The sequence below is a fragment of the Balaenoptera physalus genome, assembly GCF_965194825.1.
Source record: "Balaenoptera physalus genome assembly, chromosome: X".
NCBI lineage: Eukaryota > Metazoa > Chordata > Mammalia > Artiodactyla > Balaenopteridae > Balaenoptera > Balaenoptera physalus.
Window position 1 is genome coordinate 3,679,827 of NC_138903.1, and position 14,466 is coordinate 3,694,292.

The following is a 14,466-nucleotide window of genomic DNA, read 5'->3' on the forward strand; positions in this document are numbered from 1 at the left end:
AAAGACGGCATTTCCAGATGGCTTCACAATTTTCTTCTTTGAAAATAAGATTTACTTGCTAATATTTACCCTGGTTTAGAACACAGAAAAGGCGAAATAGTTCCACATTTGATTATGAAGCTAGCAAAGCACTGACAAAATCCAAGAAATACCAGACAAACAACAACAAATTGATAGATATGTTTTAAACAACTAGCAAATAGAATCCAGCTGATGTTTAAAGAAAAATTCACTGTGATGACTTGAGGTTTATTTCAAGAACAAATGTAAATTCTTCTGTTAATTTATTAAACGTACGACTATCATCACCATATATATGTAATTGCTATAAGTGATGAAAGGCGTTGACTAAATGTCACTAACTTTTCATTTAAAGAAAACCCCCAGCAAAATAGAAATAGCCGTATTATATATAATGTTTATACTGATATATATACAATGTTAAGATATTTATCTAATTCATATACTTATTATGTATGGGATGGACGTTAGTTAATTGTACCTGCCACTTACTAACCTCAGTTTTCCTGTAATGTCCACATTTTGGTTTAGCATACAGAGTGAAACGTTCGTTCATCAAAGTGAACCCAACTTTGTCAAATTTACATTTTTACGTCTCCAGCTCTACATAAGGGGCATGGAGTAATGGTAAAGGCAATAATAAACGTACTGAACTAAAAAATCAAAGTAATGGTAAAGGCAATCATAAACACGGATATTTCTACCATTGTGTGGATGTAAAAGTACATCATCTGTACTTATGCTGGAAATACAGGCACTATATTTATGATGGAAGTCTTTGACACCACATTATTTTAAATATGGAAAATACATCCTGCTTTCCTTCAAGGCCTCCAGAAATGTGAGTGATGGAGAGTTGGTTTTCTTCTCTCCGTCTGGGATTTTTCACCATGCGTCCTCAAAAGGCAGCAAGGAAGAAATGGATTAATTAATACCATAGGGAAGTGCTCTCCCCTGCTCAGGAAACTGTGCAGTATTCTAGAAAAATGCATCTTAAGATAGTTCCCAATTAAGATAGAACTTTTGTGACCCAAAGAAATGAAACAAATTATAAAGCCAATGCAAGTTTGATTTATGGTACTCGGCGTTTAAGACCATTGACTCTGAGCCTCTAGGAATTTACTGCTATGGGGTAAAACGACCAGAACTGAATTTGCAACAGAAAAAAAAGAAAAAAGAGTAGTTTACTTTTTGTAGGAGTGAAATACACGACAGAAACATGAACAGAAACATTAATGTGCAAGTGATAGATACACTTCATTACTGCCCATACTTACCTATTTTATAAAATATGATGTGTTCTCAGTTCAAAAAGTGCAGTCGTACATAAAACAATTCTAAAGACTAAATGTGCCTGGTTCAAATTGATCTATGTTTCCGTCCAAGAATTCCATTAGAGAAAGATTAAGGGATTTTTCCACATAAGGTAGAAAATAAGAAATTAAAGTCTAAATAATTTCAGGGGGAAAAAAATCAAACCTTCATATTAAGACATGATTCTGAACAAAATATGAATGAAACACATCTGTTTAGATCTCTGCAAATGGCATAAATAGCTCAGGAAGGCAAGATAAACTCAACCTTTTACTGAGAAAGGATGAGGCGTAGAACCGGAAAAACTCTTGTATAGTTTCCAAAAACTCAATTCAGTGACTCCTTTTTCATAGTTTCACTGAAATAATTAAAAACAAAATAGGAAGAGAGATGTCTCTCGGCAACTGCCTTTCTTCATAGCTATGCATTTAACATGAAGATTTCCGATTTAAAAGTAAAAACAGGCAAAGCCTTGTCAGTTCACATAATTGCTGATTTTTGCCTACATTTTAGAAGAAATACAGCGGAAAAACCACAGATACATTATTAATGGGGTGAACTGCTTTGGACATACATATTTCACATACTGAAGGTGTCTCAAATTGACCTCTGGAAAGAAATAAAGAACAAAAATAAAATACGTTCTTTCTCCTTTGCATTTTATTGTTTTTGGTCTAACACATTTTGTTTTCACAGAAATGGATATGATAGGATTAACAAAAAGCAGTAGAGACAGCTGGTGATGCTGAGATGGATATTTTTTTTAAAGAAAAAATTGTAAAACGCATGATGGAAAATAGGACAGAGTTCATTTTGAACCGTTGTGCCCTTACCCAGATACCTTATTATTCAGGAGATGTTCACTCTTATATCCCGGCTACCCCTTGATATATTTGGACATGCTGAATATACTTATATTATCTGACTTATTTAACAGGATCGTGGGGTCACAGGACATTTTGAATGTTATTTTCTGAGATCTATTGGACCCCCGCGAAATCACATTACTGAAATAATAGTTCCATAAAATTCTTCTGATTTTGACTAAAACTAGAACTACCATATGACCAGCAATCCCACTACTGGGCATATACCCTGAGAAAACCATAATTCAAAAAGAGTCATGTACCACAATGTTCACTGCAGCTCTATTTACAATAGCCAGGACATGGAAGCAACGTAAGTGTCCATCATCAGATGAATGGATAAAGAAGATGTGGCACATATATACAATGGAATATTACTCAGCCATAAAAAGAAATGAAATGGAGGTATTTGTAGTGAGATGGATGGAGTTAGAGTCTGTCATACAGAGTGAAGTAAGTCAGAAAGAGAAAAACAAATACAGTATGCTAACACATATATATGGAATCTAAGGGAAAAAAAAAAAAGGTCATGAAGAACCTAGTGGCAAGATGGGAATAAAGACACAGACCTACTAGAGAATGGACTTGAGGATATGGGGAGGGGGAGGGGTGAGATGTGACAGGGTGAGAGAGTGGCATGGACATATATACACTACCAAATGTAAAATAGATAACTAGTGGGAAGCAGCCGCATAGCACAGGGAGATCAGCTCGGTGCTTTATGACCACCTAGAGGGGTGGGAGGGAGGGAGACACAAGAGGGAAGAGATATGGGAACATATGTATATGTATAACTGATTCACTTTGTTATAAAGCAGAAACTAACACACCATTGTAAAGCAATTATACTCCAATAAAGATGTTAAAAAAAAAAAAAAGACACATGCACCCCAATGTTCATTGCAGCACTATTTACAATAGTCAGGTCATGGAAGCCACCTAAATGCCCATCAACAGACGAATGGATAAAGTTGTGGTACATATATACAATGGAATATTACTCAGCCATAAAAAGGAACGAAATTGAGTCATTTGTAGAGACGTGGATGGACCTAGAGACTGTCATACAGAGTGAAGTAAGTCAGAAAGAGAAAAACAAATATCACATATTAACACATATATGTGGAACCTAGAAAAATGGTACAGATGAACCGGTTTGCAGGGCAGAAATAGAGACACAGATGTAGAGAACAAATGTATGGACACCAAGGGGGGGAAAATGGGGTGGGGAGAGGGGGGTGGGATGAATTGGGAGATTGGGATTGACATGTATACACTAATATGTATAAAATGGATGACTAATAAGAAACTGCTGTACAAAAAAATAAAGTAAAATTAAAAAAAAAAAAAAAGACACAGGTACCACAGTGTTCATTGCAGCACTATTTACAATAGCCAGGACATGGAAGCAAGCTAAATGTCCATCAGCAGAGGAATGGTTAAAGATGTGGTACATATATACAATGGAATATTATTCAGCCATAAAAAAGAATAAAATAATGCCATTTGCAGCAACATGGATGGACCTAGATTACCATACTAAGTGAAGTAAGTCAAAGACAAATACCATATGATATCACTTACATGTGGAATCTAAAATATGACACAAATGAAGTTATTTACAAAACAGAAACAGACTCACAGACTTAGAAAACAAACTTATGGTTACCAAAGGGGAAAGTGATGGGGGATAAATTAGGAGTTCAGGATTAACATAGACACACTACTATATGTAAAATAGATAAACAACAAGGACCTACTGTATAGCATAGGGAACTATATTCAATATATTGTAACAATCTATAATGGAAAAGGATCTGAATTTATATACGTGTGTGTGTGTGTGCATGTGTGTGTATCTGAATCACTTTGCTGTACACCTGAAACTAAAACATTCTAAATCAACTATACCTCAATAGGAAAGAAAGAAAAGAAAAGAAAGAAAGAAAGAAAGGAAGGAAGGGAGGGAGGGAGGGAAAAAGGAAGAAAGAAAGAAAGAAAGGAAGGAAGGAAGGAAGGAAAGAAGGAAGGAAGGAAGGGAAAAAGAAAGAAAGAAAGAAAGAGAGGGAGGGAGGGAGGGAGTAAGGGAGGAAGGAAGGAACAAAGGAACAAAGGAAGAAAGGAAGAAAGTTGTTCCTTAAAGTGTCCAAGTAGGCACAGAATATACTGTATTGATAACCAATTGAAGATGGTACTCTACATGTTTTTCTGAGTCATTCTGATAATTTTTTTTCCAAATTTGTTGCCTTTTGCTGCCTATAAATTTGTCCTGCGTGAAGCTCTAGAACCTTATTACTATAAATATGTTAATTTCTATTAATCATTTATATATAATTCATTTATACATATAAATAAAATTCCAATATAGAGAATTTTATTTACCTGCCTTGTTTTCACAAATGTTGTATTTTTGTTGGTGTTGTTGTTTGATCATTTTGGTGTTTCATTATGTTAGCTTCTTACACATCCACTTTTTACACAAATAAAAGGAAATAATTTGAGTTTCAACCTGTGTAATCCGCAAGATGAAGGACGTTTATTACTATCAAGAGAAAGGGCATTTCCATCACCTCAGATTCTACAAGATAAAAGATAGGATAGTTATGGTTTCTATATCATTCAATCCAAAATATTTACAACTTCCCCTGTGATTCCTTATTTGACCCATGGATAATTCTGGATGGTCAATGACAACAACAAAAGATGTTACATCTCATTCATATTTTCATTCACTACATCCTGAAACAATGTTTTGGCCATATCACATTATATAACGTATATTCTTAAAACTGATCTCACCCATTTCAGTTTACTTTTTGAATGATGGCTGCAGGTAGAATATTTAAAATTACACATGTAGCTCAGAGTTCTGGCTCACTTTACATTTCTCTTGAAATAGTCCTGGAAGAGGCCATTTACTTTAACGCAATTATAAATATTATAAAAATATGTCTACCATCTTGTTATTTGTTTTCAATTTGTCATGCATTTTATTCTTCGGATTGGGCCTATTTTAGCATTTCATTTTAGCTCCATTATTGGCTTTTTGTGCCTCTTTGTTTATTGATTTAGTTGTTATTTAATGGTTTACAACATTTTAACTTATTACCGGCAAATTTCAAATAATTTGTACCACTTTATATATAATGTAAGAACCTCAAATTTTAAACATCCATATTCCCCTCTTTTTATTTGTACTATTTTTGTCTCACATTTTCCTTGTACATGTATTATATAACAGAATATTTTATACTGTTTTGCTTTACATGATAAATTATGATTTAATGAATTAAAAGAGATAAAATTATTCTATATTTACCTGTATAATTACCATTTCTAACTGTCTTCATTCCTTGTGTAGGTATGTTTCTATCTGGTTTTACTTCCCTTCAAGATAAACTACAAGAAATCCTAATGAAGGTGCAATTGTCTGCTGAGCTCTGAATTTTCTCAGCTTTTATTCATCTAAAAATATTTTCATTTTTCCTTTAGTTTTGAAGTATAATTTACAGATCTATTCCTATTTTCTATTTCTTCTTTCATCAGTTTTGGTAGTTTGTGTTTTCTAGGAATTTGCCCATTTCATCTATGTTACATAACATTTGGCATATAATTGTTCATAGCATTCTCTTATAATCCATTTCATTTAGATAAGTTTTCATGTCTGATTTTAGTAATTTGACTCCTGTTTTTTCTTGGTCTGTCTAGGTAAATATCTGTCAATTCTGTGGATCTTCTCAAAGAAACAACTCTTGGGTTCATTAATTCTCTGTATTGGTTTTTGATCCTCTCTGTCGTTTTTCTTTATGATTTCCTTCTGAAGGCTATTTTTACTAAATATTTAATTCTAGATAGATAGGCATTTCTTTCCTTTGAAGATATGGTTTCATTCCTAAGATCGTAAGTAAGAAAGGTTTGAGATTTCATACACCCTGTTGGAGAATTGCAAAGCTCTGAAAGAATATTGCTAATGAAGACATAGTACTTAAACTCAGAAATTACATATGCCGAAACAAATAATTTTCTGAAGTTTATCCTAAGGTGCAATTCCGTGGCAACAACATCCCAGGGTATCTCACCACGAGACACGGATAGCAAGGGACACCCAGAAGAGGCTCAGTAGATCTTAGACAATTAGGAGAAAGTCATGATTGATAGGGCAAAGCACCATCTGTTTCCTTAGCTGCAAGTGAATTACAGAATTTTAGCGATTCCTGAATAGTTAGTTGTAAATAGGATTTTTTAAATCAGAAACTTAATTTCGAGTCTATCCCTTAGATATTATCTTCTAAAGCTCTATTTCAAATTGGCTGGTCAATAAAATCTATGGTGTTCTTTAAACATCTTTATTGTTACCATTTACGAAGGTTGAAATTCATCCGTTTTAAGTGTATGTTTCAATGACTTCTAGTACACATAGGAACTGTGATAATTTAACTATTTAAAACGAATCCTTTTTATAGCCATTATCAAGTTCTTTCCAAAAAAACTTCCCCAGATTTTTTCATCAGTAGGTCTCTATATAGGGCAGGCTTCCTCAAATGTTGCACAAATGTTGATATGCAACATGGAAAAGACAATTAAGTAGTCTTAGTATAAGGATCAGAATAATAATTGGATATATTTTCTTCCAGGAGCAAACGAAAACGTAAAATGAATACAGTATAAAATAACCCGTGCTAACAGACATTTATGGAATGCTTCTTTCAGGGGAGCATGGTCTCACAGGCTCAGAGGAGTGATTCTGTAATCAGCCCTCTCCGAAGGAGGACAGAGAAAGAGAAGTAGAGAGAGCTATCAGGAGAGGAAAAAGGACAAAGGGGAGAAGGAGAGCGTTGCCTGAATGAGGGTCCTGAGGCCCTCAGGGTGACGAAGGCAGACTTACCAAATGGTGATGCTGAAACAAGGGGTTCTGGTGGTCGCTTGTCACCCATGGACCGGGGGAAGCTGCATTGGGTGGTCCCGAAGGGGACTGGACACTCTCCTGGGCAAAAGACCCCAGGGGCATCCCATCTGGGGTGCCACAAAGTGTGATACTGACCTGGGTCCTCAGTCTCTTAAATCAATAAACATTGATGAGGTCACATAAGCATTTCAGGCAAGGCTTTACTGGGACTCGTGCTACAGCAGGAAGGAGTGAGAACAAGTAACAGGTGCCCTTTCACGCTCCCCGAGGTCGGCGGGCTGGTTCCTTCAACGGGGTAAGGGTAGGGGACGGATTGGTGGGTCGGGCCAGAGCGGTGGCTCAGGTGGGCTGCCCACCCCCTGGGTGGTGCTGTGTGCAGGGATCACTGCACAGGACCCTGCTTTTGCTCCTGGCCCCTGAGAAGAGGCAGTTGGTCTGTAGCCCTTCTGTATCTTATTATTCCTAATTCGCCCCAGCTGTGCATGCAAGCAGTTATTTTTAGTCCCTCTTAGTTTCTTTGTATCTATTGCTTGCGGAGATGTTTGTCCAGGTGCAAGCACTGCAGCAAAGGCTCCCAGGTCCCAGCCCGTCTCACTCTGTGCTCATTTCCCCCATTTCATCCTCAAAGCAATACTATGATGTCGGGATCCTACCTGCCCTCTCTACACCCCAGAAATAAAAGCTCTGGAAACTCAGCTTCAGTGATTAATAAGCTCCTACCTAAAAAGCTTAACACAATGAGTTCCTTGCTAATTCCAGGTTCATATAATTACACATTTGTGTAATGAGGACAAAAAAAGAGCTATTTTCAAGTTGCTATGCTTTCATATTCAGAATACTGAATTATTAGCATTTTAAGATCCATAATGAACATAATGTGTGCATCAGTATTTCAGAACGTAATGTTACGTTCTCTGAAATGCAACAAAGTTTTATGAATTAAACGCTGTGTCTCGTGTGTGATTTCTGCTTTCAAAACGTGTAATGCGTAGGGTTTGAACTTTTGCAAAAAACAATGTAATGATCGTTATCTATTGAATTAAAGTAAGCCGTCTTATGGCAGGCATGCGAGATGCCTCAGAAATATCCAAATAGAAAAAACTAAGGCGAAGGAATGAAAAAAGCAATACAGAGTATATATTGCTGTTCTCCTTTGATTGAGGTTAGGAAAAGTTGGTAACAGTGAATACTGTGTTTCACAGATACATGAAGGTATCATTCACTCCCCAAAGTGTATGAACGTATCATTCTGCTGTATGCACTTCACAGAAGCCATGATTGCAAAAGTCTTTGGGGATACAGGTGGGAAAGGCACCCCATAGTGTAGCCAAAGGATTTAGCCAAATACCCTCAAAGTATTGTAATCCCCCTTCACTGCAAAGTGGAGCTGTTGATGGTACCTCTCAGATTGGGTGTCAATTATTCTACTAAAGAAAACTGTAATAATGACTTTGGATTCCTGGGTAACTAAGAGTAGAAAGAAAAGGGGAGAGAGTGGACAGATCCTAATCACATTTTCACGAGCCTAAGGTCAATACTCATTGTTTGGTCGAACAAAAAGCTACCCATTCTGAACGTGGTGCTGGCATCATTTACTAGGAAAACTTGGGTATCCCGGGCAAGAAGCCATGCCCTATTATGCAACGGCCAAATACAAAGGAATAGGTACAATGCTCAGTTATCCCTGAATGCCCACCTCTCAACCACCCCTTGCTCTACAAGTACGGAGCACATTGCTTTGGAGCTGCAACTCTAGAAAAATCTGCTGTGGTTTGGGGCCAAATTGGGAAACGAAGTTGCATAGTTGGTTAAAGGTACTGAACCTCAGATGTCTCGCTGGTTTAAGCAGGAAGAATTGGTTTTGATCTCTAAACTATGATGTGTGTCATATGTGCAACTTTCCATTTTTTGTTGATTTCTGCTCAGAAATTACGTAAACTCTGGAGGTCATTTCCTAGAGTTCAGAATCACTGCTTTGCTTGGGTCAAAACGGCGATCCTATATTCTGTAAATACACAAGAGTCTCTTAGTTATAATATTCACGAGTATCTTTGTTTCCTCTTGTCCCAAAGAAGACATATATCTAGAACAGTTCAAACATTCATTGTTTGCGCATGCCCCTTAAAAGAGTTCATTATCAACACACTATATCAGAGTTCATTTTCATGGTTAATCTTAATACTTACCAACACATTATATGGATTTGTTATACTGAAGCCCTGATTGTACGATAAAATTAAAACTCAATGACAGGACTTTAAGATGATCTTTTCTAAAGCTGCATGATTAAAACATCTCATTTTAATAAATGCAGGATTTTCATAACCACATTCGTAATAGGTACACACGTGGAGATCAAACATTCAAACATAACTGAAAGATATTTTGAGTACAGGAAGGAACATTTTGGCTGATATTTTTTAAGATCTTTTTTCTTTCTGCAAAGGATTTAAAAACACCTAGTTCTCACCACACTTCCACGTTTAACACGCTAAAAAGCACAGGGCGACCTTCAAAGAAGCTATTTGTAGTCGCATCCAAAGTATAGCAGAGAGTACAAAATTAAAATGTGAGATGTGAAAATATTGAGTAATTTGTCTCCCATGGTCCATCACTCTGAGGCATCAGGTTTCCTCATCACAGTTCTAAATTAGTATCTTTATGTAACCAAGTCTGCCTAGGAGGAAGGAGTAATTTAGTAACATACAAGAAATTCATCACTTCTCTGGGATAGCTTAGATCCAGTTATTAATTACCTCTCCTTCAGGGCATCCATTAGCATCAGGGAAGTGTGGAAAAGGTAATGCAGAGAAAAACAGTGAAAAATCTCTACCTGATAGATCCGGAATCAAGGTGTTTATCTAGGAAGGTCAGATACAGGTTCTTGGACAAAGCAGACGGAAATAAACCTTGGCTCTAATTGCTTCAGCTTCATGAGCTACATCCATCCAGGACAAAAGACGCAAGACAAATTGCCCTAATGTCAAAGCTAACGTAAATTCAGCTGAGTTCAGTAAGCCCTCGTGGGGCATCCAGTCACAGTAAGGCAGTATATCTCACACTCTATCGTACGTATGAATCCCGAGGTATCTCCAAACCGAACAGATGATGATTCACAGATCTCGGATGGTGGGGCATAAGAACTCCATCAATTCATATTCACTGCCACATTCTACCCAGGACACAAAATATCCCATTTATCTTTTGGGAAAAAAGAGAGGAAAAAAAAAAAAACATGCATGTGGGACTTCCCTGGTGGTCCAGCAGTTAAGACTTTGCGTTCCCAATATAGGGGGCCTGGGTTCAACCCCTGGTCGGGGAACTAGATCCCACATGCCGCAACTAAGAGTCCACATGCCGCAACTAAAAGATCCCACACGCGGCAACGAAGATCCCGCGTGCCACAACTAAGAGCCGGTACAGCCAAATAAATAAATAAATATTTTTAAAAAGCATGCGTGTGTATTTACTGGGTCATCCTAGATGAGTTGTTTCCAATTTCCCAAATTAAGTGCCTCTGTTTGATACTTTCTCTTAGATTTTTGTGTGTGTGTGTTTTGCATTTGTGCCTGCATGGTGACATACGAAGTTGTGTGTGACTTTGGGGTTGTTTACCTTTATAGTTAATACAAATCTGAGCAGCTATTTTCCATTCACGTTGTCCTACGCAATGACAGAGATTGGGTTTGTTATACGCATGGCTGGATGTGACCACTCCTCAACATGGGATGTTTTCCAGATTGGCGTTTCTCATTAAGATGGTCCTACAAACCTAAACTGGATCTTAATCCAAACAAACCAAGTATAAAAAAGTCATTTGGGGAGAAGATCAGGGAAATTTGGATGTGAACAAGTGTTAGATGACTTTCAGAAACTATCGTGAAAGTTGTTAAGTGCTGGATTAGTTTCCTAGAGAAGGCTGTATTAATTCCCACACTCTGGGTGGCTTAAAAGGATAGAAATATATCCTCTCACAGTCTGGAGGCCAGAAGTCTGAAGTTAAGGTGTCAGCAGGATTGGTTCCCTCTAGGGATGCTGAAGGAGGATGGGTCCCATGCCTCTCTCCTAGCTTCTGGTGGTTGCTGGCAATTCTTGGTCTCCTTGTCTTGTGGCTTCATCACTCCAATCTCTGCCTCTGTCTTCACACTTTCTGCTCTGTCTTTCTTTCTCCTCTTTTCCTGTCTCTTAAAAGGACACTTGTCATTGGGTTTAGGACCCACTTGACAATCCAGGAACATCTCATCTTGAGATCCTTAACTTTATCACTCTGCAAAGACCCTTTTCCCAAGTAAGGTCACATTCGTGACATGAGTTCCAGGTGGACACTATGGAAACAAGTCCAGATGTGATAGTAGCATCGTGTTTATTTATAACCTTCATTTCTGTAAAAGCTGAGTGTTAAAGGGATGACAGGTAAGCGTGTGCTCTCTGGAACTGGGTATAACAGACTTCCTTTTTTTTTTGGCCGTGCCGCGACACATGTGGGATCCCAGTTCCCTGACCAGGGATCGAACCCATGCCCCCTGCAGTGGAAGCATGGAGTCTCAACCACTGCACAGCCAGGAAAGTCCCCCAAACAGACTTTTAACAAGGACAAACCTATAAAGCAGAAGCAGGGGAATGAATAACAAAGGTTGGCAAATATTTATATTGGGACATCCGTGGTAAATATTAATATGGGACATCCATGATAAGTCTGCAGGAATTCACTCTTTTCTTGGGCATGTGTTTGAGAGTTTCCATAATAAAAAAAAAGTTAGTATAAAAGTATTAAAGAGTAAGTCAGTTTTCCTGGGTCTCTCCTATGTATACCTGTTATTAAACTTTGTTAGATTTTCTCCTGTTCAAAAAGAGCTTTAAAGACAAGAATGGCATTAACTGTTTTCAGGACCAGCATGTCAAGATAAACCAAGGTAGGTGGAATGATTTGCTTCTATTCCTATGTGACAATATACTATTAAACACACACACACACACATACACACACACAGACTCCAGTGGCATAATGAGGAGAGACCACTTAAGGGGAATGGGATGTCCCTTGGGGATGACGAAAATGCTTTGGAAGTAGCTAGTGGTAATAGTTGCAAGACATTATGAATGTACCAAATGCCACTGAATTGTATACGCTAAAATAGTTAATAGTTTGCTTTTACGTTATCTGAATTTTACTGCACTAAAAAAGAAAATGTCCACCTCTATTTCAACAGTTAAAACACAGTAGCCTATACCATTTCCCCTACTAGCCCACCCCAAACCTGTCTACATTTATTCCATTTCTATTGCTTTTAGGGGTAGAATGCAAGAGCATCTTAAAATTTTTAGATTTACACACACTCAATGAGCTGCATTAAAAGAAGAGTGTAATCAATATTTCATTTAAACGGCAACCAACGCAGTTCTTTTCCATCTCCGCTTAGTGACCTGCCACTGGCATTGCCAAGCTCTGAGCGCACCTGCAAATTTTTATGAGGCAAACGATGTATTGGAAGTGATTAGAGAAAACGTTCTTAAAAATCAGGTGTTCTCTCTACTTCAGGGCGTAAGGATGTCATAACAATAAGCACATTTCTGCCTACCTCAGTGACTAGTGGGTACAAACAGAAGCGTAAGAAAACAATAATAAGCTAAATCCCATTTGGTTTTGCCTCCACCAGTTAAAGTTGGGCTGTTGGCAGATGGACAGAAAAATGAAGAATGGTGATGGAGAAATGCAGGTATCATCGCCAATCGGGTCTTCTTACCATGACCAGAGAAGCAGACTGTAGCCTGTGTTACTTGTTTCTCCCTTTATACTCTCTTTTATCTTTTTTATTCCAAACAACCAACTTTTTATTGGAGTATAGTTGATTTACAATGTTGTGTTAGTTTCAGGTGGACGGCAAAGTGATTTAGTTATGTGTATATATTTGCAGCAACATGGATGGACCTAGAGATGATCATACTATGCGAAGTAAGACAAAGACAAACATCATATGATATCACATACGTGGAATCTAAAAAAATGATACAAATGAACTTATTTACACGTCCTTTCATCTTTTATGTCAAGGACAGGGTGATGGCTGACATTTAAGGTTATGGGTAGACCGTGAACAGATTGGTATCCATCCCCAATGATTTGGAGGTTGATGGAATATTGAGGTCAGGATATTGTCCCAGATAAAGGATGTGCATGCATGTTGAGGGGCATGGAGGCTGAATGATGCTGGGAATCTTCTATTCACACAGGCAGATATGCTTGTCACCCTCACCCTGCTGCCTGTCCAGAGAGGTTGAGTTGTATGGATTTCATCAATAGGGTCCCTGCCTGTATGGTCTTGCTTGGGTTTGGCCAATGGGGAGCCCTGCCAAGGAGATCAGAGAGGGGGGTGAAGGGAACATGACTTGAGGGTATTTATTCTCTTGGCTTTCTCCCTGTGATGCTTCCTAGGATGGCAGTGTCTCTCAAGCAAAGGCAATGCTTATCATGATCTTTTCTCCATGGGACCATCTCCTTCAGGTTCTGGTAACCTCCTTCCCCTTCTCCCAGTGGGCTTCGGAGCAGTAAAGATCTCCAGTATTATGATTACTAGCTGCTTCTTTGCAGTTCCCCTGTAACACAGCCACTCTTTTGTATGGAGTCCTGGTGCATTGTAACTGGCATAATGGACCCCCAAAGATGTCACTTTCTAACCCCAGAACCTGTGAATATGTTATGTTCCATTGCAGATATAAACTTTGATGATGTGACAAAAATTCTGGATCTTAAAGTAGGGGGATTTTAATCACAAAGGCCCTTATAAGAGAGAGGCAGGAAGATAAGGTCAAAGAGAAGATGTAAAGATGGAAAAAGAGGTGACGGAATTCCTGGCTTTGAAGACAGATGAAAGGCCACATACCAGGTATGCAGGCCCCTCCAGAAGCTGAAAGAGGAAAGGAAATGGATTCTCTGCCAGAGCCTCCAGATGGAATGCAGCCCTGCCTAAAACTTGATTTTAGCTCAGAAAATTCCATTTCTGATTTCTGACCTCCAGAATGACCACTTCCAACTGTAAGATAATAAATTTGTGTTATTTCAAGCCATCAAGATTGTGCTCATTTATTACAGCAGCCATAGGAAATGAATACACTGTGTAAATATCTGTTCTGTTAATTAATTAATTAATTAATTTATCTATTTATTTTTGGCTGCGTTGGGTCTTTGTTGCTGCACGTGGGCTTTCTCTAGTTGTGGCGAGCGGGGGCTACTTTTTGTTGCGGTGCGCAGGCTTCTCATTGTGGTGACTTCTCTTGGTGTGGAGCAGGGGCTCTAGGCGCGTGGGTGTCAGCAGTTGTGGCATGTGGGCTCAGTAGTTGTGGCTCGCGGGCTCTAGAGCG